The sequence below is a fragment of the Symphalangus syndactylus genome, chromosome 8, assembly GCF_028878055.3.
Source record: "Symphalangus syndactylus isolate Jambi chromosome 8, NHGRI_mSymSyn1-v2.1_pri, whole genome shotgun sequence".
NCBI classification, from domain to species: domain Eukaryota; kingdom Metazoa; phylum Chordata; class Mammalia; order Primates; family Hylobatidae; genus Symphalangus; species Symphalangus syndactylus.
The window spans coordinates 62,020,844-62,045,578 of record NC_072430.2 but is presented as its reverse complement, the minus strand read 5'-3'; the positions used below and the strand labels follow the sequence as shown (position 1 = coordinate 62,045,578).

Genomic DNA, 24,735 nt, shown 5'->3' with positions numbered 1-24,735 from the left:
AAGAAGTCATGGGGATGACATTGCAGTAGGTGGATAGGAACATGTTGGTGTGCATCACAGTGCTTGTGTCTTCTGTGGACGGCTTGACAGCCACCCAGGAGAAGCGCAAGGGTGGAATTGAAAGAGGCAAAGAGTACCAACTTTACTCATTTTATACTTTGTATAGGCTCTTGAAAGAAGGATGGCTCAGGCAATAATTTTGGAGCTTGAGGCAGGGCGCGGTGGCTCACGTCTGTGATCCCAGCACTTTGGGAGGCCAAGGCGAGCGGATCACAAGGTCAGGAGATTGAGACCATCCTGGCTAACACAGTGAAACCCCGTCTCTACTAAAAATACAAAAAATTAGCCGGGCGTGGTGGCAGGCGCTTGTAGTCCCAGCTACTCGGGAGGCTGAGGCAGGAGAATGGCATGAACCCAGGAGGCGGAGCTTGCAGTGAGCCGAGATCATGCCACTGCACTCCAGCCTTGGTGACACAGCGAGACTCTGTCTCAAAAAAAAAAAAAAAAATTTTGGAGCTTGAAAAACTCCACGTTTCTTTTTTTTTCCTGTGATGTTCCAATAGGGCTTTTATTTATCAGAACTCAACTTCTTCCTTAAAGCAGGAAATTAAGAATTAGATGTGCCGGCTGGCCACAGTGGCTCATGCCTGTAATCCCAACACTTTGGGAGGCCGAGGTGGGCAGATCACAAGGTCAGGGATTCGAGACCAGCCTGGCCAACATAGAGAAACCCCGTCTCTACTAAAAATACAAAAATTAGCCAGGCATGGTGGTGCGTGCCTGTAGTCCCAGATGTTCAGGAGGCCGAGGCAGGAGAATCGCTTGAACCCGGGGGGTGGAGGTTGTGGTAAGCCGAGACTGCGCCATAGCCTGGGCAACAGAGTGAGACTCTGTCTCAAAAAAAGAAAGAAAGAAAAAAAAAGAATTGGATGTGCCAACACACAGAATAACACAGCTGTGGAAACATATTTAGGGTATTTTTTAGAAGGATTTAATGAACTTAAAAATGGAGCTAGTGACCACACTGTTTTTTTTAGAAACAGGGTCTCAATCTGTCACCCAAGCTGGAGTGCAGTGGTGCAATTATAGCTCGTTGCAACTCCGAACTCCTGGGTACAAGCAGTCCTCCAACCTCAGCCTCCCAAGTATCTGGGACTACAGGCACACACCACCATGCCCAGCTAACTTTTTCTGTTTTTTGTAGAGATGGGGTCTCCTTATGTTGCCCAGATTGGTCTTGAACTCCTAGGCTCAGGCAATCCTTTCTTCTAGGCCTCCCAAAGTGCTGGGATTATAGGCATAAGCACCCGTACTCAGCCATTACCACACATATTAGCATTATTCAGAGGACAGAACTCTAGAGTTTTGCCAGTACTAAAAAATGTAAAAAAGAAAATGCTTGCATCCATGCAAAAGCAACCCCTGAGTAGCAAGGAATGGAGGAAATAGTTGAGAAAGGGAGAGGATTCAGATCTGTACTCGACATGCAGAGACCAGACGGATATCATGTGCAGATCAACAGGAGTCTTCTTGGCTAGTGATGACTATAGAAGTCACGCCTATTGGAAAGAAAGTCAAAATATATTGGAGACATGGTAGGGACAGAGGCAGGAGAGAGAAAGAAATACAGAAAACTAGAAAAGTGCAGCAATAGTAAAAGTAACAGATGGCAGAAGCCACAGGAGCAATGGGGCATTAAGGAGCATATAATCTGGGTGTGAAAATGTCAGCTCCAAGATGAGAAAACCAGAATAGCTCTGAACCAGGAGGAGCAATGAGATGCTCACACCTTCACTAATTTTATAAGGTCGTCCTTATGCTACTTTGAAGGTACACTTTGGCTTTGCTGAGGGGAGGGACATCAAGAGAAAGGACAAAAAGGCTCAACTGACTTTAGTGATACATGTAGGCATTACTGTTCAAAGTGTGTCTTGCTGAAGGCACACAAAAACATGTATAACTCAGCAGTCTTAAGAAGGGCCAAGGCGTGAGTTGCTATGAAAGGTCAGTGGGATTCTTTGTCAGTTACAGTGAGCTATAATATAGTGGCACTATAATATACAGCCTATGTAATGGTACATTAAAAAAAAAGCCAAATCGGCCTGGCACGGTGGCTCACGCCTGTAATCCCAGCACTTTGGGAGGTAGAGGCAGGTGGATCACGAGGTCAGGAGTTCAAGACCAGCCTGGCCAAGATGGTGAAACCCCGTCTCTATTAAAACTACAAAAATTAGCCAGGTGCGGTGGTAGGCACCTGTAATCCCAGCTACTTGGGAGGCTGAGGCAGGAGAATTGCTTGCACCTGGGCAGCAGAAGTTGCAGTGAGCCGAGATCATGCCACTGCACTCCAACCTGGGCGACAGAGTGAGACTCCGTCGCAAAAAAAGAAAAAAAACCAAATCACCATAAACTTTTCCAAGGAAAGTATCTGAAGGCACCCCTATTCAAGTTCAATACTAATTAACAAAACAAATGCTTTTTTTTTTTTTTTGGTAAGGAAATCTTGATACCCAAGCTCCACTTTTTGAAAAGTTGTATTTGTTATTTCAAAGTAAGACTTGGCGATCAAAGCATAGTTTTGCCTGGTAAAAAAATGTCAGCAAACCCTAAAACTGCAGAATAAGTTGCTGGGTTTTTTTGCTGTTGTTCAAAGAACTCAACGCTGAGCAAAATCTATCCCCAGGACCATTTTTAGCAGGCTGATGTAACTAGGTTATTTTAGCCAGGCAGCTCTTCCTTTGCTGTAGCAGGTGCCTGTGAATTAGATGTGCTATGGCTTGAGAAGAATAAGGACAGGCTGGCTGGTCTCATGCTAATACTGCAGGCTCCCCCAAATTAAATTTCAATGACTGGAAAATGTCATTTTCTTGAAGATTTCAAAATGTCACATGAGTGCCTACTCATTTACTTAAATAACACAATCTTATGCATTAATAGACAGACTGTTTCCCGCACTGATTTTATCAACTTCTGGTATCATTAGTTCAAGATCATTCTGGAAGCACAGCAAAGCAAAATTACTTTATTACTGGAAAATTGTAGAGCTTGCCCCCAAAGGAGGTTAGTGTCTTTCCTCCCATATTTTATTTTCTCTTCCACATATCAAATAAAAATATAAAATATATATCAGGATGTTTTCAGCTATAAAATTTTTTAAAGCCCTATGCATGACTTAAATAGCAATGGAATTTATTATCTCATATAACAAGAAGTCTCAAGGATTGGTTAAATCAGAGGTGCACTGATGTCCTCAGTCTCAGGTAACTTCCATCCTTCCGCTTTGCCATCCTCCTGTTTCTTCAGCTAACTCCTCTCATGGTTCCAAGATGACAGCCATACTTCTAGACACCACATTGCAGACACAATGGCATCTAGCAGCAAACAGTTGGTTTCTTGCATGTTTCTCTTTTTCTCGTTGTTGGCAAATATGATTTTATTTAGGAAAGTAATGCATTTCAACAGAAAATGAATGTCTCTTTTTAGGGGTAAGAGAAGATTTTTTTCAGAAGTATCTCAGCCAACTTCCCATTGCATTTTATTGGCTAGAATTACATCACACTCCCATAAGATTATTATGTGAGTTGAATCAGTCACTGACAGGGAGATTAGGACCACACTGATTACCGTAGAGCAGGTTCTCTCAACCTTGGCACTACTGACATTTTTGGTGGGATAACTCTTTGTCGTAGAAGCTGTTCTGTGCATTATAGGATACCGAGCAGCAGCATCCCTGGTCTCTCCCTTCTAGAGGCAGATCGTGCTTCCTCTCAAGTAGTGACAACTGGAAATGTCTCCAGACATTGCTGATGTCCTCTGGGAGGCAAAATCAATCACTCCATGAGAACCATGAGGTCAATCATTATTCACACAACGGTTCTGGGCCCACCTCCCCAGAAACACAGATCAGGATTCTGTTAACAAGCAAGAAAAGGGGAAATTGCTGTTCAGTAGGCAGTCAGAGGGCAGTGACTCCCACACCCACACCATTTTCTTTCTTGCTATTTTCAACAAATAGACGAGGGGCTTATTAAAAATATAAAAGACGTTAACACAAGTTATTTGGCATTACCTGATGAATACTGGTGGTTATCTAAATACCAAGTGGCTAATGTAAATATCCTTGTAATCAATGGGTGATCTAGGTAATTAAATCACAGGTAATTTGTGTGGAAGCATCAAAATCATGACTGGCTGGTTGGCTAGGTTCTGTAGGGCTCAGATGTTCCTACTTTTGGTCATATATTTGCAGCAATGACTTAGATTTTGCCTTTATTCAGGTCCTATTTTTAATGTACAAGTCTCTCTACTCATACTACTTTTATTAGTCATCTACCGTAACATTTGCGGCCTGGATTAAATCTTTTAGTAAAAGAAAGTATAAATATTTTTATTAATTCAACAGATATTTATAGGGTGCCTATTATGTACCAAGCCTGAGGCACTGTAAAGGAAAACAAGGCTGAAATACTACACTGGATAGTTAAGGAAGGCTCTCTGAGGCGATGACATTTTAGCTGAGACAAGTTGGGAGAATAAAGAGAGTTGATAAAAGGAACAAGTCTGATTATACTGGGCCACAGTAAAGGGTTCTGATTTTATTCTAAGAGCAGGGAGAAGAATCAAACGGCTTGAAGATTGTGTGTGTGTGTGTGTGTGTGTGTGTGTGTGTGATGAGCTGCTTCCCTTTGCCTGTTATATTTTTGTACTTGGAATGCAGCTGGGTTTAATTCCTTCTGTGCTATAATAATTAGTGGGCTATGCAAACCTGTGTTCTCCTTTTGTGTTTTTTTTTGCCTTCTATTTCTTAAGGAAATATTACCATTTTGGCTTCTAGTCTTCTATGCACAGCTCTTCCATCTCCTGGTTCTTTAAAAGGTCCCAACCTCTGGATTCAAGCTCCAGGGTCTATGGCCTCATCAGGATCATGTCTTTTTTTTTTTTGAGACAGGGTCTTGCTCTGTCTCCCAGGCTGGAGTGCAATGGCGCGATCTTGGCTCACTGCAACCTCCGCCTCCCGGGTTCAAGAGATTCTCCTGCCTCAGCCTCCTGTGTAGCTGGGATTACAGGTACACACCACCACGCCTGGCCTCTAGCTGTGTTCCCATGCCATCCCAAATAAAAATAATATCTAAGTAAAAACTGTGCTGGCTAGGCAAATGTTCCTAACATTAAGTCCCCCAGTTTTGTCCCCCCCTCCGCCCCCACCACCCCCAGAGCCTCCAAAATCCCTCTAAATATAAAGTCGGGCACCTTCAGTGCCCTGAGAAGACTGTTAAGCCAACACCTAAGGTAGTGTTGGGGCCAATCAGGTGCAGAGGGGAGAGGAAGCTTCCAGGCTGAGGGACCGGGAGATGGAACAGATTGCCTGACTTGACGGAAGAGCTAACATAATGCTGTCATTGACTTCTGTTGTACTGCACTTGAGTTCCATAGACTACATAGAGATTTTAAATGTAGGGACATCAGGAATGCAGATTGTAACTTGTGCCTAGAAATCTAGTAAAAATTCAAACATTAAGGAGGGACTTGGAGACCATTGTGGCCTGTTATCTAATCTGCCCAAGTGTTAATTTTGATGAAAAGAATGTGAAGATTTCAGTCTAAGCCTTGCTTATAACTTTAGCAAGACAAGGAATTTCTCCTTTTTTTTTCTTTTGAGACAGACTCTTGCTCTGTTGCCAGGCTGGAGTGCAGTGGCATGATCTCAGCTCACTGCAACCTCTGACTCCCGGGTTCAAGCTATTCTCCTGCCTTAGCCTCCCGAGTAGCTGGGACTACAGGTGTGTGCCATCTCACCCAGCTAATTTTTTTTTTTTTTTGTATATTTAGTAGAGATGGGAGGTCCTCACCATGTTGGCCAGGATGGTCTTGATCTCTCGACCTCGTGATCCGCCCGCCTCGGCCTCCCAAATTGCTGGGATTATATGCGTGAGCCACAGCGCCTGGTTGGAATTTGTCTTTTTTTTTTTTTATTTTGAGACGGAGTCTCACTCTGTCACCCAGGCTGGAGTGCAATGGCACGATCTCGGCCCACTGCAAGCTCTGCCTCTTGGGTTCACGCCATTCTCCTGCCTCAAGCCTCCCAAGTAGCTGGGACTACAGGCGCCCACCACCGCGCCTGGCTAATTTTTTGTATTTTTAGCAGAGACGGGGTCTCACCATGTTAGCCAGGATGGTCTCGATCTCCTGACCTCGTGATCCACCTGCCTCAGCCTCCCAAAGTGCTGGGATTACAGGCATAAGCCACCGCATCCGGCTGGAAGTTCTCCTTTTATATGCTATCAGAAGTGAAATATGGGCACAGTGACTCACACCTGTAATCCCGGCATTTTGGGAGACTGAGTTGGGAGGATCATGTAAGCCTGGGAGTTTGAGACCAGCCTGGGAAACAGAGGGAGACCCCATCTCAACAACAACAAAAAATTAGCCAGGCACAATGGCGAGCATCTGTGGTCCAAGCTACTTGTAAGGATGAGGTGGGAGGATCACTTGAACCTGGGAGGTCAAGGCTACAGTGAGCCGAGTTGGTGCCACTGCTGTCTAGCCTAAGTGACAGAGCAAAACCCTGTCTCAAAAAAAAAAAGAGATACCTATGGAAATTGTGTGGCTCACCGTATTGACAGTGTAGAAACCACCTTCTGAATGTTCTGAGGGCAATACCTTGGGGATAGGAAGATCTGGGACCTTGATTTGTTTCCCATCCATTTTACTGGAAGGGCTGTCCTTGGTCTACATGTCTCTTACACCCCCCCATGGGAGTGCAGATCACTATAAGGCAAGTTAATCTAAGGGACTTTTTAAAAAAATTAAAATTATCTTCTAAACTGTCTGTATATAGCAGGGTGTGCTTTTTTACTTCTGCCAAGAGTCTCCAAAGAGACTCTTGGTTTTTAGGTCTTATCAGATTTTCATAGGGGCACAAGATCCAAAAAGAAGGATAAGAACTATGATTTCCTGGGTTTCAATACTTATTCAACTTTATGTCCCTCACCATCCACATCTTAATTATAAGATAGAATCATATCTGTTAGACAGTCTGCTGCCTTGGTGCTCTAGTTTCTCCTGAGTTGTTCTATTTATTGTGGATAATATTTACATTCTCATGGCTGAGTAGCTCCTGCCCATCCCCCCGTCATCACCAATGAGCTTCACACATGCATAAACCTGGGCATAAGCTCATGGCTTGAAGCATGCTCCAACAGCCGGCCGCATTCCAGGCATATTTTTTAAGTACGTGCTTTACCTTTGCAAAGTTGAAACTTTTCAAAGCACTTCTGCTTCTCTTTTCTTATTTGGTCTTTATAATAACACAGTCAAGCAGGTAGGGAAAGGCATTATCACACCCAGTGGCCTAGGTTCTGCAGCAAAGACAGGTCTAGATGCAAAGTCTAATGGAGCCTGCCTCTTAGTTTCCTTTCTCCAGCAGTGGGGGAAGTCAGTTTGATAAGGAGGGGTGGGGAGTGAGACAGAGAAGATGAAATTGTGGGTGTCCTAGTCTGTTTTATGCTACTATAACAGAACACCTGAGATTGGGTCATGTATAAAGAACAGAGATTTATTTCTTACAGTTCTGGAGGCTGGGAAGTCCAAGGTCAAGGGGTTCATATCTCTTGAGGGGCTTCTTGCTACGTCATCCCATGGTATAAGGCGGAAGAGCAAGAGAACACCTAACAGAGTGAGAGATAGAGAGGGCCAAGCTTGCTTTTATAGTAACTCCCTCTCTTGATAAGTAATCCACTCCCTTGGTAATGGCATTAATCCATTCATGAGGACGGAGCCCTCATGACCTAATTTCTTCTTAAAGGTCCTGCTTCTTAACACTGTTGCGTTGAGGATTAAGTTTCTAACACATAAACTTTGGGGGACACGTTCAAACCATAGTAGTGGGTGTTTTTATTTGGAGGTTGGAGTAAGCTTATGAAGGAATAAGCAGTAAGTTCTTAGTTTTTTTTTTTTTTTCTGAGCAAAGAACAGAAATGAAACCAAGTCTATACAAGACAAACCCCTTGCACTGAGTTTTAATTTAATATGTTTGCTGGCTTGAGACAACTAAGTTTTAATTACTAATGGACTAACCAGATATATATACTATATATATTTAGAACTTTTCTGCTGCTGTGCCACCTCAGTCTTGTTCTTCTTTTGGCTCTCACCAGTCCCATGGCCTCAATGTGCCACCCCATGCTCACCTGGGGAGCACCTTCCTGAAGACCTACCACAGGACCTGTGGGCTGACAAACTATACTGGCTCTACTGGCTTTGCTTATAGGGGATCATTGCCATTATACAAATGGAGAAACAAAATCAAGGGGGGGTCTTGCCTAACATGGTTACGCTCTCTCCTAGTTCTTTCTCTTAGACTGGGGTTATTCAAAGTGTGGTCCACTGGCCAATCTGAGACAAGAACCAAAATTGAGAATAAGATTTTAGAAACTTTACTAGCAATTTGACAGAATAATTTTATGTCTGTGGACTTTAATAATCAATAATTCATAGGCTAGGCATGGTGGCTCACTCCTGTAATCCCAGCTACTTGGGAGGCCGAGAAAGGAGAATTGCTTGAGACCATGAGTTTGAGACCACCCTGGGCAACATAGTGAGACCCCACCTCAAGAAAAAGATGAAAAAATATAATAATTAATAGTTCAGGCTTTTATTATGTCTTTTAAAATTAATTTCATTTTTATAGTGGTTTATTCAGTTTTATGACATTTTACAAAATAATCAGTTCACAGTGTACTAAGTATTTAAAAACAAAGCAAAATGACAACAAAACTAATCTAACTACAAATTGTTTGAGAAGCACTGCTCTAGAACACATGAACTCTGGTGGGACTTCTGACGATGCGCTATTCACGTGGAAACCACTGTCATTTCAGTTCAATGATATCTGCATTGTGCTTTGTAGTTTCAACGTCTTTGACCCCTTTGAAACTCCCAATAACAATATAGTGACATGGTCAGGGCTCTGGAATCTTTGCTAAGTTTGACTCTATACCCTGGGCCGAATAGCTTAATGCTTTAAATCCCACTCTCCTCTTTTGAAATAACAATAGTCCTTACCTCACAGAGGTGTTTTTCTGATTAAATGAAACAATGTATGCAAAGTACTTAGAATAATGTCTAGATGACACATCATAAATGTAATAACATCATAAATGTAATGTTGGATACTAACACTCTGCAGTAAAGACATATATATATATTTATATATAAATATATATTTGTATAAATATATAAATATATATTTGTATAAATATATAAATATATATTTGTATAAATATATAAATATATATTTGTATAAATATATAAATATATATTTGTATAAATATATAAATATATATTTGTATAAATATATAAATATATATTTGTATAAATATATAAATATATATTTGTATAAATATATAAATATATATTTGTATAAATATATAAATATATATTTGTATAAATATATAAATATATATTTGTATAAATATATAAATATATATTTGTATAAATATATAAATATATATTTGTATAAATATATAAATATATATTTGTATAAATATATAAATATATATGTATATATATTTTTTGAGACAGGGTCTCCTTCTGTTGCCCAGGTTGGAGTGCAGTGGTGTGATCTCCGCTCACTGTAGCCTCAAGCCCCTGAGCCTGGCCAATACCATTATAAAACAGACATCATACTCATCTACCATCATGAGAAAAGTGTACATCACTAATATGGTTGTAATTATTCATTAAACATTTAAGCAATATTAAGTGCAATACTCTTTAGTGAATACTAGGATATAATCTTTCCCCTAGCAATTTAGAATCTAGCAGGGGCTATTAAATACACGTATGGAAGATGTGTGTGGAGTAATATAAGGGCCATAAAAGGAAGAGAAAAAAATTAGAGGAATCAACTTTTTGATTCCTCTAATCAACAGGAATCCAGTTATTTTTTTTTTTTTTAGATGGAGTCTCACTCTTGTCACCCAGGTAGGAGTGCAGTGGTGTGGTCTCAGCTCACTGCAAACTCCACCTCCCAGGTTCAAGCGATTCTTCTGCCTCAGCCTCCCAAGTAGCTGGGACCACAGGCGTGCACTGCCACACCGGGCTAATTTTTGTATTTTTAGTAGAGATAGGGTTTCACCATGTTGGCAAGTCTGGTCTTGATCTCCTGACCTCAAGTGATCTGCCTGCCTCGGCCTCCCAAAGTGCTGGGATTACAGGCATGAGCCACCATACCCAGACAGAATCAAGAGGTTTTAAGAAGGACAGTGTTTGAGATGAATCTGAAAGGATAAACTGAAGTTTTACAATTTTGAGCTAACTATGACATAAAGAAGCTTCAAATGATCATGATATATTGAGCTAATATTGATCACATATTAAATCAGACATACAGTTTGATGCCAAGGTGTACCATATAACATCCTTCCTTAATTTTTTTTCCTTTTTGAGATGTGAGCCACCGCACCTGGCCTTCCCCTCTCCAATTTTTATTAAAAATATGTATATAGATAAAGGTCTAGATGGAGATATTGAGTGGTTATTTCTTGGTAATGAGATTATGCGAAATATTTTAATTTTGTTTTTATGTTTTAATATTTAAGATTTTACACATATATTTTACAACAGTAGTTTTATAATTGGACAAAATTATTTTTGTTAAGGACTGGCTAAAATCAAAGTTGCTGGTTTAAGTGTAACTCGGTACAACCTTTTAAAAATCATTTGGCAGTTTGTATTAGTAACTGTGAAAGTGTTGATAGTCTTTTTCACCTAGTAGTTTCACTTTTGGGTATCTTTAAAAATCTACATTCATGAAGATGTTCTATGATTTCTTTATAATGGCAAAAAGTGAAGGAAACAAGTATGTCCAAAAATAGAGAATTAATGCAGTAAATTTTATGTCCACTTAATGTAATTTTATGCAGCTGTTAAACTGGTTATGAAGCTTATGTGGAAATATGAGGAATGTTTATAAAAGTGATGTTTATAAAAGTGAAAAGAGGATGCAAAATCGCGTACAACTACTATTACAGTGTAGTAAAATATATGTGATGGGGCAGAAGTCTAGAAGAAAATACATTGTCCTCATGTTTTTCAATGTGGTTAATATCACTTTCACAATGAAAACAATGATAAGCTTAAAGGTTGGGGATCAAAAGTTCCTCACTGGCCCTCTGATTTGAATATAAAGTGTTAAAAATTTATATCCATCATTAACCAGCCCTTAAGCTTCTACAGACTTTAACAGTTTCGTGTCAACCTCAACGTTTATCTACTTTCTGACAGGTATCCCTGCCATGATTTGCATGGGAAAGAGTCAGAAGGGACCCTTCCAATTTTGTCATTTTACAAATTGAAACTCTGAACCCCAGCCTTCCAAGCTAGCAGCAGAACCAATATGAGGATCCAGGTCTACTAGGTTATCTAATAGTATCTAAGACCATTTATAGCTTCAGGTCCACCCACGAATATTCATAAACTTGACATGTCTGCTGATTGAACCCTGGCGTCACTACCCTTCTGGCTGGCCTGGGGAGTTTGATTCCTTTCCCTACAGTTGTGCTCAAACTTTCATTCTCTACCACTTGGGGGCCGCAGACGAGTCATCCAGGTCTCCCTTTTCACTTCCCCTTTGCCGCCCCCAGTGTCCGGCAGGGGGCGCCGTGAAACTCTGGATCCGTGGCCCCTCCCCCGGCTAACCGTCGATTGGGCCGGCGCGTGACGTCACTCCGTTTTAGCCAAACAAATGGGTTTCGGGGCGAGCGTTGGGCGCCGCCGCGCCGCGCTGGGTGCTCGGTCCGCCTCAGCGGTGGGGAGCGAGCCAGGCCTCCCGCCACCGCTGCCGCCGCCACCACCGCATCGGGCTGGTGCAGCCCCGGGCCAGGCCGCGGCCGGGGCAGGAGCGCAGGTGGGTCCGGGCCGAGGTGGGGCGTGGCGCGAGGGCCGCGCGGCTGGGGTCCGGCGGCGGCCACCGTGGCCGCTCCCCGCCCCCTCCCGCCGCCTGCCTGCGCTCCCGGGGCGCCGGGCGGGTAGGGGCAGGGGCAGGGGCGGGGGCGCCGCCCGCGGGTCCGGGGCAAGGACCGGGCCGCCTGCGCCTCCTCCGGGGCGGCACTCCCCGCGCGCACTGCCCGGGCGCTGAGCGCCCCCGCGGGCCACGGAGGGTCGGGCGGGTAGGGAGCGGGGTCCTGGGTCCTGGCTGAAGCTGAGGAGATCACGGATAGGCCGTGAGCGGGCACCGGACCGGCTCTCCCACCTACGGGACCAAGGGCGGTGAGGAAGTTAGCCTCTGGACTGGGGTCGCCTCGCCCCTGTCGCGCCCGCCCGGGCTCGGCCACTCTGCCCTTCCCTGCCCCAGCGCAGGTGAGCTGGCGCTTGTCCTTAACCTTCCTCGACGACGAGGCGGGACGGAGGCTCGGACGCCTCCCCAGCCTCTGGGCTGGCGCAAGTCGACTGCGGTTCGTCCTCAGTCCGCGATGAAGTCATAGGGCTGTGGGTCCGCGTGTCTGTGACGTCAGAAGATGGGTCCTGGGATGTCATTGCAGGCCCGGGCGGGGACCTGGGCTCGCGGAAGGACCGGGGGGGACCCGCAGGGGAGAAAAAGGAAGTTGTCTTCCACGAACGCCTGGAATCGCAGTGGATTTGAATCGAAAGTTGTTCGATATCAGCATTTTGCAGTTTTATTGTAATAGTTGTCAATTTCTTTAACTTCTTGTCCAGCAAGCGTTGCGAATACAGCTCAGTAGAAGACATTTGATTTCGAAAAATTTAAGTCAGGGTAGGAGGCTTTTTGGAGGGTGTAATGTAAAAAGCCTTTTAGGAAGCTAAATTCATAGTTTGATAGTTTGCGATCAGAATTACTGAAAAAAAGAGAACCACTTCTGGTGCTGATAAATCAGTTTGCTTTGCTTTACTTTTTTTTTTTTTTTTTTGAACTGGACATCTATCTGCTTGTTAGCATTTTTTGTTAGAAAATGGCCAGGAGGAGGGAGAGTGGATCTTACATGATTTTTTTTGCTGTTGTAAAGGGAGGGAGGAGTTTGAATTAATCCAACATTTGTCTTAAATAATAATTACCTGAGGAGTTAATTTATCCAGGTTATCTATGCCACCCTATGCTACCATGCTACCACCCCATGCTACCATGGTTTAGAAGTCAGCAACAAGCCTTTGTCTTGCTTTCTTACTAAGACCTGGCTATAACTTAATATAATAACATATTCCAGGACCGCTTGTCTGGATAGGTAACTAAAATTTTGTCTGTAGTGCTTTTAAATATGAAATTACAGAATTAAAAAAATGATTTGTCTATGAATACTGTTTTTCTTCCAAAGCTTTCAAAAGAGATCTAACTGGAAGAGAAGCTAGTCACTTGTCATAGTGTCCCTCTTCAGGTATTCCAGCATATCAGTACTTTTCGTTTCCTCCTCTGTAGAATAATGTAAATGGAATCTAGTTCAAAAGGTAGGTGGCTTAAACTTGAAGCATAGTTAGTCTTTAGCAGGAAGCTTGGGTAGAAGTCCTTAAACCTTCCTCACTGACCTTGACTTGTAATGGTAGGGTTTTTTTTTTTTCTCTCTCTCTCTTAATACTTCCTGCTCCCCATTTGCCTTTTAGAGGTGATTGATAAGATCCTGTCTCTCTGGGTTTTACATCAACATGCAGATGGAAGTTTTGCCCATTTTCAGGCAGGAAATAAAAGCAAAAATTTACCCCTGTTAGGTACTATTGGATTTGACTGGAAGTTCACAAAACAAGGCTTTCCTGTACATCTTATTTTGATCCTCACCACAACCTTGGGAATTTGACAGCATTGTGTGCGCTACTGAAAGTTGTTCTGGTTTTTTCTTCCTTCTTTTAAGAAATTAGGAATTTTATGCTGACAGTGTTGAGTGAAGTCTCTAAAGATAGAATTTTGTATACAAATTATTTTTTGTATATACAAATTTTGTATACCAAATTTTATATAAAAGATACAAATTTGAGCCTTTAGTTCACCAGAGACTGAGAGGCACTTGAATTATTATGCAACTGCTGATATTGAGAGTGTTAGTCAACCTTTAAGACGAAAGAATCTTGGCAAGATACTATGTGATGCAATTGAAGGAGGTCCAGAATGGACGCTTGCATGTATCTTTCCGGAGCGGTAGCCATTCTGGGGCCGGCTACACGGCTCTATGTAAGTTATGTGTGCTAGTTTTTTTGTGTGTTTTTTTTGAAAGGGAGTCTCGCTCTGTCGCCCAGGCTGGAGTGCAGTGGTGCGATCTGGGCTCACTGCAACCTCCGCCTCCCGGGTTCAAGCGATTCTCCTGGCTCAGCCTCTCGAGTAGCTGGGACTTCCGGTGCGTGCCACCATGCCCGGCTAATTTTTGTATTTTTAGCAAAGATGGGGTTTCACTATGTTGGCCAAGCTGGTCGTGAACTCCTGACCTCGTGATCCGCCCACCTCAGCCTCCCAAAGTGCTGGGACTACAGGTGTGAGCCACCGTTCTCGGCCAGGTGTACTAGTATTAATGGGAAAGGTTGAAAGTCAAACTAAGTAAGAGTTGAAAGACCTACAGCTGATAAGGAGATACCTGCTCTTCGGCAGTGCATTTTTCGCCTCTATTTTGCTTAGCAGTTAGGAAGTTTTTATTTTTCCTCATGGAAAATGAGTTAATAGGTGAAGAATAAATGTCATAATGCATACTGATGTGACTGAGGAACAATGACAGATATTTAAAAAGCCAGCTTGTGAATGTTGGTTTGTAATTATCTAACAAGCCAGAACTCGTGTGAAACATTTTTTTTTTATTTTTTTTTATTTTTTATTTTTATTTATTTATTTTTTTGAAACTTTTTTTTTTAATTATACTTTAGGGTTTTAGGGTACATGTGCACAATGTGCAGGTTTGTTACATATGTATCCATGTGCCATGTTGATTTCCTGCACCCATTAACTCGTCATTTAGCATTAGGTGTATCTCCTAATGCTGTCCCTCCCCCCTCCCCCCACCCCACAACAGTCCCCGGAGTGTGATGTTCCCCTTCCTGTGTCCATGAGTTCTCATTGTTCAGTTCCCACCTATGAGTGAGAACATGCGGTGTTTGGTTTTTTGTCCTTGTGATAGTTTACTGAGAATGATGTTTTCCAGTTCGTGTGAAACATTTTTACAGTCTGTTTCTATTTTTGACAGGATCTTTTTCACCCATGCTTTCCAGTTTTGGGTCTGGGAAGCAGCTTTTACTTCATATAAATGGTTTTATGGAAATTAATTTTGAGATTGGTTTATTATTTTCAGTCATTTTATTCACTTATATAATTTGAAGGCACTAAATTAAACAGTCGTTTGTTATCCATCTTTCTGATGGATAAAAGCAAATGTCAAGAATGAGAGTGCTGTATTGTAGAAATTCCTCAGGATATGTTTATTGGGTCAGTTACTTTATTAACATTTAGGATTTAAATTCTTAAAAATTTTTACTTTATTTTTTAAACTTAATTTATGTTCAGCTAGCTTAATTTGACAGTTTTTATATTCTAGTAACTTTAATCTTGTTTTAATATTTGTTTGGGAGAGAACATACTTATCTTTAGAGACATCATTTAGTGTTATCTTCCAAAATTTGCAGCTGTTTAGAACCAGATACTTGAGGGAAGCTACTATGGTATGATGAATGCCTTCCTTGTTAGGTCATGTGTGACAAAGGCAAAATTCAGCAAGTGCATAATCTGCAGTCCTTTGGAAGCAACAAAAACAAAAAAGAGCAGATTAACTCGAAATGCATTTAGGTCATCTGGAAATTGAATTCCTGTCAGTTCTTATCTTTGCATAATTTATCTTCTCCCCTTTAGTTAACGCTTATGGTATTTTGAAGCTGATGACATACTGTATTTTCCAGGAGAGCATTAATACAGGGTAGTTGTTTCTTAGTGTTGGTTAAAAGAACTTATCAACCTTTCATTCCCACCTCCATCTTCTAGTTAATGCTTCACAGAAGAGACTCTCATTAATTCCTTTTAAAATATTCAGCTTCAGAAACCTAACATGTACATTTCCTACCCTCAGTAGAATGTAGGTTAAATATGAAACTAAGTGCTATGTAAGTGTGGTTATTGCATTATTAGGTATGGATTTCATTCATCCAACAAACATTTTTTTGAGTATTTCTGTGCCAGGTACTTAGCTAGGGACTGTGACACAGAGATGATATGTCCTTCTTGCAAGGACCCTTAACCTTTGTTTTAACATTGCCTTGCTATGGTGGGTCTTGGGTGTGAGAGGCTAGAGTTGGGTCAAGAGGATAAACTATTGGCCAGATGCAGTGGCTCATGCCCTTAATCCCAGCACTTTGGGAGGCTGAGGCGGGCAGATCATGAGGTCAGGAGATTGAGACTATCCTGGCTAACACAGTGGAACCCTATTTCTACTTAAAATTTAAAAAAATACAAAAAATTAGCCGGGCGTGGTGGCAGGTACCTGTAGTCCCAGCTACTTGGGAGGCTGAGGCAGGAGAATGGTGTGAACCGAGAGGCAGAGCTTGCAGTGAACCGAGATGGCGCCACTGCACTTAAGCCTGGGTGACAGAGCGAGACTCTGTCTCAAAAAAAAAAAAAAAAAAAAAATGAGGATAAACTATTTATGTTATGCTAGATTGGCCAGAGGTGTTAAAGGTCAATTTAAGGAGGTATTAGAAACTCAGTTAAAAAGAATAGGAAATGGCTTATCATAGCCCAAGACAGACAAGGGCCTAGATACCACAGATTGAGATTGTGCTAGAATGAATGCAACTTAGTGAGTTTGGGTTTCGTTAGAGGCAAGAACAAGTGCTCAAGGCCAGAACTAGTCTATATAGGCAATCTAAAATTAGAAGCATAGAAAAGAGGGACAACCCGAATACCTGTTCTCCTTTTCTTTCCGTTCTCAGGCATGCATATACCTTCTTTTCCTTTAAAGTCAATCCTTTAATTGATGAACTTGGGAAATACGGAAGCCTCTCACAGCTTTCATTTCCAGTGTTTGCTTTCTTTCTGGAAGATTTTATAGTGAAACATTTCATTCATTGCAGAAAAGTGGAAAGAATTGTTTGTACATTGCATACCTAAATACCCACCACCCCTATATTGTTAGTCATATTTTGGTATATTTGCTTTATTGCCTCACTATCGGTCTATCCATTCATCAGTCCTTTTGTTTTTGTTGTATTTCAAAGTATACTTTACACCTAGACATTTCCCCATGCCTATTATTAACTATTTGTTTACTTGTTTTTAGGCAAAACTTGTGTATAGTAAAATGTACAAATCTTATGTATACCATTCCCTTAGTTTGAACAAGTTCATACATCTTGTGTTAACCCATATCCCTGTCAAGATATAGAACATTATCATCACCACAAAAAGTTCCTTCCTGCATCTTCTAGTTTAATTTCATTAGCTGTTTAATCTCCTGCAGTCATATTTCTACTAGTTTCTTCTGAAACTACTTGTTCAAATGATCTACTTTGTTAGAAGTACATTAGGGTCGCATTGTGCTTGGTGTTCAGAGTATAAAGAAATGAAGAACATAACCCTTGCTCTCTCTATGATTTAATCTTTTGTTTTTTGAGACAGTCTTCGCTTTGTTGCCCAGACTGAAGTACAGTGGTGCAATCATAGCTCACTGTAACATTGAGCTCCTGGGCTCAAGCCATCCTCCTTCCTCAGCATCTTGAGTAGTTGGGTCTACAGGTGTGTGCCACCATGCCTGGCTGCTTTTTTAATTATTATTATTTTTTAAAGAGACTAGATCTTGCCCAGTCTGGAGTGTAGTGGCTGTTCAAAGGCCCGATTATAGTGTACTGCAGCCTTGAACTTTTGGGCTCAAGTGATCCTCAGCCTTCTGAATAACTGGCATGTACCACAGGCCTAGTTTGGGTTTTAATTAGGTATCTGAAGAGAGATAAGTAAATGTTACATGAATTCAGAGGAGGCAAGTTTCTTAGAAGTGGGTCTTGAATTAGGCCTAAGGTCTGAATGTTGGTGTCCCTTCAAAATTTAAATGTTGGAACTTAATCCCCAGCGTGATAGTATTAAGAGCTGGGGCCTTTAGGAGGTGATTAAGTCATGAATGGGATTAATGCCCTTGGAAAAGAGGCTTGAGGAGCTCTTTGTCCCTTCCATCATGTAAGGTGCCATCTCTGAGGAACAGGGCCTCACCGGGCACTGAATCAGCCAGTGCCCTGATCCTGGACTTCTCAGTCTCCAGAACTGTCAGCAATAAACTTCTATTGTATAAAAATTACACAGCGTAAGGTATTTTGTAGCAGCCTGACGAACAAGGACAGGCCTTTATTTAAGGATCCAGAGAAGAATTTTTTATTTTATTTTATTTTTTTAAAGACTGTGACTAGAAGCTTTTGTATAAAGGAACAGTAGCAGACAAGGTGGTTGGGACCAGGTTTTGGAAGGAGTTTGAATATTATTTTGTACTCAGTGATAGTTTTTGAGGAAGGAAGTAATGTTTTTCACAGATCTTTCTGTTAAATCTTTATCCTGTTTGTCATCTTTGGTACTTAGTTATATAGAAGACCTCGTGTTTTGAGTTCTCTCTTCTCTTAGTTCTTTGCTTATCTCTAATTTCTCAGCTTTTCTGACAATTCTTTCTCTTCCAGATCCAGACTATCTAATGCTCTGTTCTTGAACCTTTATTCCTTCTTATAATCCAGCCCTTACCTCCTTAGGGCTTCTCAGTTACAATTCTATCCAAGTCATGCCTACATTTTTATTCATAAACTGTTAACTCTTGTTAGGTTTCTGACTACTAAGAAGATGCTTCTTTTGTATATCCCTTTTTACTTTGACTTATTCAGGATCCTGTAGCAAGAGCATTTGCTTTAAGTAGTTGTAGCAAACAGGATTTATTGAGAGAAAGATAGGTAAACTTTGAGCGGGCTGAATGAACAGATCAGTCTGAACTTCAAGAAACAAACCCCTGAATGACACTGCAGAGCTTGCCTGCCAAGGGGGCTACTGCACCAAGAACCATGTCGTTGAATCAGAAAGCCGCTACCAGAAGTTTAACCTACTTGGGTAGGTTTGTTCTTTCTGTTCTCTGTATCTTATGCAGGTATGTCTGCTTGCCTATACTTAGGTCATAGGTGAAACCTAAGCATTGCCCATATATAAAACAGGAAGTGCATGTGAGAGCTTTTTTGGATTATTGAGTCTGCAGTACATTCAGTTTGTGAGGAACTGAACTCATTTTCCCCAGGTTCCCTCATTGTGACAAAGTTAAGCTTTTTCTAAGTTTTCTTTTTCAGTCCAAAGGCATGGGTATTGTTCCAGTTTTCTGAGGTAGAAACTATTGAAAACTGTATCATTTAGGTTTTTTAATGCTGATGTAACAGAAAACCAACTCAAATTCACTGGCTCACAATATTAAAAAGTCCAAAGTTGAGGCTTGATTCAGTTATACTTACGTGATCAGACCTCATCTTTCTCTTCCTTTATTTAATGAGCTCAGCTTCCGTGGTTTTGGTCCCTTTGTGTTCACAGCGTGTTTGTTGCAGCTCAAGCCCTACAACCTCATGCTATCAAGTCCGGGAAAATACATAGGACTACTGTACAAAGAAAACTAGTTACATTAAAATGTAGTTATAAAAGTATGTTAAAAAATTGTTGGTAATACCTGTTTTTTTTTTGAGACAGGTGCTTGATCTGTTGCCTAGGCTGGAGAACAGTGGTGCTAACAAGGCTCACTGCAGCTGAACCTCCTAGGCTCAAGTGATCTTCTTACCTCAACCTCAGCCGTCTAAGTAGCTGGGACCACAGGTGCGCACCACCATATCCAGCTAATTTTTAAATTTTTTGTAGAGATGAGGTCTCGCCATGTTGCCCAGGCTAGTCTCGAGTTCCTGGGCTCAAGCCATCCTCCTGCCTTGGCCTGCCAAAATGCTGGGATTTTAGGCATGAGCCACCATGCCCACCCTGTTTCTTTATTAAAAATATTTAGTGAAGGCCGGGCGTGGTGGCTCACGCCTGTAATCCTAGCACTTTAGGAGGCCGAGGGCGGATCACGAGGTCAGGAGACCAGCCTGGCCAAGATGGTGAAACGCCATCTACTAAAAATACAAAAATTAGCTGGGCATGGTGGTGGGCACCTGTAATCCCAGCTACTTGGTAGGCTGAGGCAGAGAATTGCTTGAACCCGGGAGACGGAGGCTGCAGTGAGCTGAGGTCGTGCCACTGCACTCCAGCCTGGGCTACATAAGTGAGACTCTGTCAAAAAAAAAAAAAAAAAAAATGTATATATATATATATATATTTAGTGGGGTCTAATAATTTCTGAGTGGTGATGAGTATTATTACTATTTGGAGGTATCTGCAACCAAAGATCATGTGATAGAAAAATAAACTGTGATTTCTACTGGTGACAAAATGAACAGATATTGCTAATATAATACTATTGTGGTGTTTTGGCTGAATTCACAGTGAAAGGAAATGCTAAATTTCAGTTAGAGGTTAAAGATGTAATTTGTTCTTCTCAGTTTAACGACACCCTGAATTCTATATATAAACCCTTGGAGTATGTGTGAGCCTCAGCTTAAGAACCACTGCTAGAAGAGAGTTTCTCTTCCTAGAAGCTCAAGAAATGTATTCTTGTGTCTCATTGACTTTGGGTTATGTTGTCATTTCTGCATCAACCATTAAGGCAAGAGAAATAGGATTTGCTAATTAGTTTAGCCAGCCTGGGCCTACCTCTGGAGCTGGGGGCCATTCCCTCCTAACCAACATCATGGGAGAGGAAGTGGATTTCCAAGGGAAAATCAAGCAGTGGATGGCAGGATCTGGAAGAATTTGCTAAGTGCCCCTAAATAAAGAGCCAGTAGATACTGAGTAGCAAATAGCATTATGTCCATCCTCTCCCTTTACTTCCATGGTCAACCAGTCATTAAGTTTTAGTGAAACTTTCGTTTGCATTTGCCTTTTTCTGTTAAGTCTCTTTGATAATATCTTAAACCTCCAGTGTGGTAGTGTGTGGATTAGTCCATTGGATTGTGGAAAGAAAAATGTTGAAACTTCTGTTTATTCTTCTCATCCTACTAGTATTTATATACATTTTATATGTATGTAAAATATATTAGTACATGATATATATACATACATGTATATATCACATCATATTTGTGGGTACATGTTAAAAATGTTTTAAAAAATGGGAATGGGAGAATCAGAAAAGTTGAGATAACTATGTGGAGCAGTGCTGTTGAGTAGAAATAGCCCTCTAATCTGTGGGTTTATCATCCATGGATCCAACCAACCTCAGATGGAAAATACTTGAGGAAAAAAAATTACATCTGTATTGAACATGTACAGATATTTTTTCTTGTCATGACAGTACAGCATAGCTCTTTACATAGCATTTACATTGTATTAGGTATTTTAAGTAATCTAGAGTTTAAAGTATGTGGTAGAATGTGCGTAGGTTATATGCAAATACTACACCATTTTATATTAGGAACTTTTTTTTTTTTTTTTGAGACAGAATCTCGCTCTGTCACCCAGGCTGGAGTGCAGTGGCGCGATCTTGGTTCACTGCAAGCTCCGCCTCCCAGGTTCACACCATTCTCCTGTTGACTACAGGTGCCGGCCACCTCGCCCGGCTAATTTTTTGTATTTTTAGTAGAGATGGGGTTTCACCGTGTTAGCCAGGATGGTATCGATCTCCTGACCTCGTGATCCTCCCGCCTCAGCCTCCCAAAGTGCTGGGATTACAGGTGTGAGCCACCGCGCCCAGCCATATGTCAGAAACTTGAGCATCCATGGAGTTTGGTGTCCAAGGGAGGTCCTGGAACCAATCCGCCATGGATACTGAGGGATGACTATAATATGAACCTTGTATGTATGTAATTTAGCATTTTCTAGTTAGCCACATTAAAAAAGGAAAAAGAAACAGGTGAAAAATATTTTAAAAATACGTTAACACAATATATCCAGAACGTGATTTCACATTGAAATCAATATAAAAATTACTGAAATAGTTTACAGTCTTCTTTTTCATATAACATCTTTGAAATCTAGTGTGCATTTTACACTTAAAGCATATCCCTCTGGGCATGGTAGCCCATGCCTGTAGTCCTAGCTGCTTGGGAGGCTGAGGCAGGAGAATCTCTTGAACACAGGAGTTTTAGGTTATGGTGAGCTATGATCGTGCCACTGGACTCCAGCCTGGATGACAGAGCGAGACCCGACTCCTAAAAAAAAAAAAAAAAGCACATCTCAGTTCAGACTACTAACATTTCAGGTGCCAAAGGCCACATGTGGCTAGTGGCTGCTGTGTTGGATAGCACAGATCTAGACCAATGATCATTGTGAATTTAGATTTCTATAATTGTCTCTATGACGGTTTTTTATAATTCCATATTTGCCCCCTTCAATCTTATACACAGTTGGCAGGTTAGTTGGACAAAAATTCCAGTGGGATGATGTTACTCTCCAAATGAGAACCTGCTCTAGATTTAGATGTCATAAGATAGTCCCACCCTTCCTCTCCATTTTCTGGGACTGCCTGCAATAAACCTGGTATTCAGGCAGTTTCCTCAGCCTTGCTTTCTCCTTTGATTTCTCCAAATATAACATCGGTTTTATGAAGTCTATTCCCATAAAACCTTGTTGGACTCACCAATCCCTCTGTAACATCCTTACCATTTCCCACATTCCTGTGGTGTATATTGAGTACTTAGCCACTCAGCATGTTGGCATTTCATTGTATACTGTTGCTTGTTGCTCTTTAATTGTTTCACATGTAATGAGCCTTATCTCCCCTAATAAATTCTAAGCTTCATATATTATCCCTGAATGGTAGGCACATATTGAAGGCTTAGCTTTTCCTTATCTTTAGAAAGGACATAGCTGGGCTATGTAAATTTGTAGCTTTACGTTTTTTTGAAATTGTTTATGCCAATAAGTTTTATTTTTAAATTTAGCTTTTTTTTTTTTTTTTTTTTTTTTTTTGAGACAGAGTCTTATTCTGTTGCCAGGCTGGAGTGCAGTGGCACAATCTCGGCTCACTGCAGTCTCCGCCTCCCGGGTTCAAGCGATTCCCCTGCCTCAGCCTCCCGAGTAGCTGGGACTACAGGTGCATGCCACCATGTCTGGCTAATTTTTTGTATTTTAGTAGAGACAGGGTTTCTCCATGTTGGCCAGGATGGTCTTGATCTCCTGACCTCATGATCCGCCCGCCTCAGCCTCCCAAAGTGCTGGGGTTACAGGCCTGAGCCACTGCCCCTGGCCAAATTTAGCTTTTTGACTCTGTGCTTGTGCTTTCAACACTTTCACAATGATTTTCTGCTTCTTGATAAGGAAGGCACCCTTGATCCTGTCATGGACTCATTTAGCACACATCGGACCACGATAGGGCCTGCTGACATGTTTTTTCATTGTAGACAACCTTATAAGAACTTTAAATCTCACGGCACAAACCCCTCAAAATCTGTCTGGGCACATGCCACATGCCAATTTTGTGTCTTTCCCAACCTTCTTGGTTGGTAAACAGTTCTATTGCCAGGGGTTGGGGACACCCTATTTCTGTTGAAGCCTGTATTGTAGGAAAGCTGATGATTGTATGTCATACACTGGACCATTCTGAGTGACTGTAGACAATGTCCCCAGAGAAAAAAGCAGTTGCTGTGTTTTCTACTCTGCTTGTTAACTTAGACACTTTTTAGCAGATTCATTTGTAGGAGTTGGTATTCATTTGCTTTATGACAATTAAAAAGATTAATTTTGTTTGTAGAGTAGTTTATTTGAAACTGTAGAATCATTCTTGGAACTACAGAATAGGGAATTATTGATTAGCTGGAGTTTCTGAAGATGAAATTTGAGTTTCATAAGGTAGTCTCAAAGGACACTTTTGCTTTATTGTCCAGAAACCAGGAGAGGCAAACTTGTTTCCAAAGTAGGGCAAGAGGTTTTATTTCAAGTTCAGTCATCAGGATTATTCTCTGGAGGTTGTCAGTACTTTTTTTACAAACCCCAGTCACTTTAACCCTAGGGAATAGATTTCTCTTGTTCAGGCTGTCTCCTTTCTTGGATGAAGAGCTCTACCATCATCACTATGTTTTAGCTCATTTGTGGAACAAAGGACTATCGAAATGTTTCCTGAAAATAAGTCCAGAGAGGGCCTTAGAGCTTTATGCTTTATTGAATCGTCTTTCATTCGACATTTTCTTTGCTGTGTTTTACTTAACATAGGCTATGATTAGATTGATAAAAAGCTAAAAAAATATGCCAACATTTTTAACTTGTGGAATTTCACAGCCTATTTATTACAAGCTATTTTATATGCCAGGTATTATGTTAAGCATATTAGTTATATTTCCATCACTTTTTCTTTTAGCATAATTTTATAGATATTTATATTCTTTGGCAAATAGCAGTCTTTAAGAATTTATTCTTTTTTTTTTTTTTTTTTTTTGAGACAGTCTCACTCTGTTGCCCAGGCTGGAGTGCAGTGGTGCGATCTCGGCTCACTGCAACCTCCACCCCCTGGGTTCAAGCGATTCTCCTGCCTCAGCCTCCTGAGTAGCTGGGATTACAGGAGCCAGCCACCATGCCCGACTAATGTATTTTTAGTAGAGATGGGGTTTCACCATGTTGGTTAGGCTGTTCTTGAACTCCTAACCTCGTGATCCGCCTGCCTTGGCCTCCCAAAGTGGTGGGATTACAGGCACGTGGGCCACCATGCCCAGCCAATAATTTATTCTTTTTATTTAACA

At 41.3% G+C, this 24,735-nt stretch overlaps 1 protein-coding gene, 1 long non-coding RNA gene and 1 pseudogene across 3 annotated transcripts in view; 1 reads left to right on the top strand and 2 right to left on the bottom strand.

The window, feature by feature from the left end:
* Window positions 1-3,294: 3,294 nt before the first annotated feature.
* On the bottom strand, window positions 3,295-11,819 carry LOC129487857 (uncharacterized). The gene is made up of 3 exons (XR_008659487.2): window positions 11,701-11,819; window positions 7,567-7,667; window positions 3,295-3,911 (listed from the first exon to the last, which is right to left on the bottom strand). It is a non-coding gene; the product is annotated as an uncharacterized lncRNA (long non-coding RNA).
* Window positions 11,741-24,735, top strand: part of LOC129487856 (putative charged multivesicular body protein 4B-like protein CHMP4BP1) — a 31,071-nt gene continuing 18,076 nt past the window's right edge. The window contains exons 1-2 of one of the 2 annotated variants that reach the window (XM_063645574.1): window positions 11,741-11,908; window positions 19,667-19,789. The gene's annotated coding sequence lies outside the window, so the exon portion shown is untranslated. The remainder of the gene's footprint in view (window positions 11,909-19,666; window positions 19,790-24,735) is intronic. The other variant, XM_063645573.1, reaches the window with a different exon arrangement.
* On the bottom strand, window positions 14,553-23,601 carry LOC129488741 (large ribosomal subunit protein eL34-like; annotated as a pseudogene).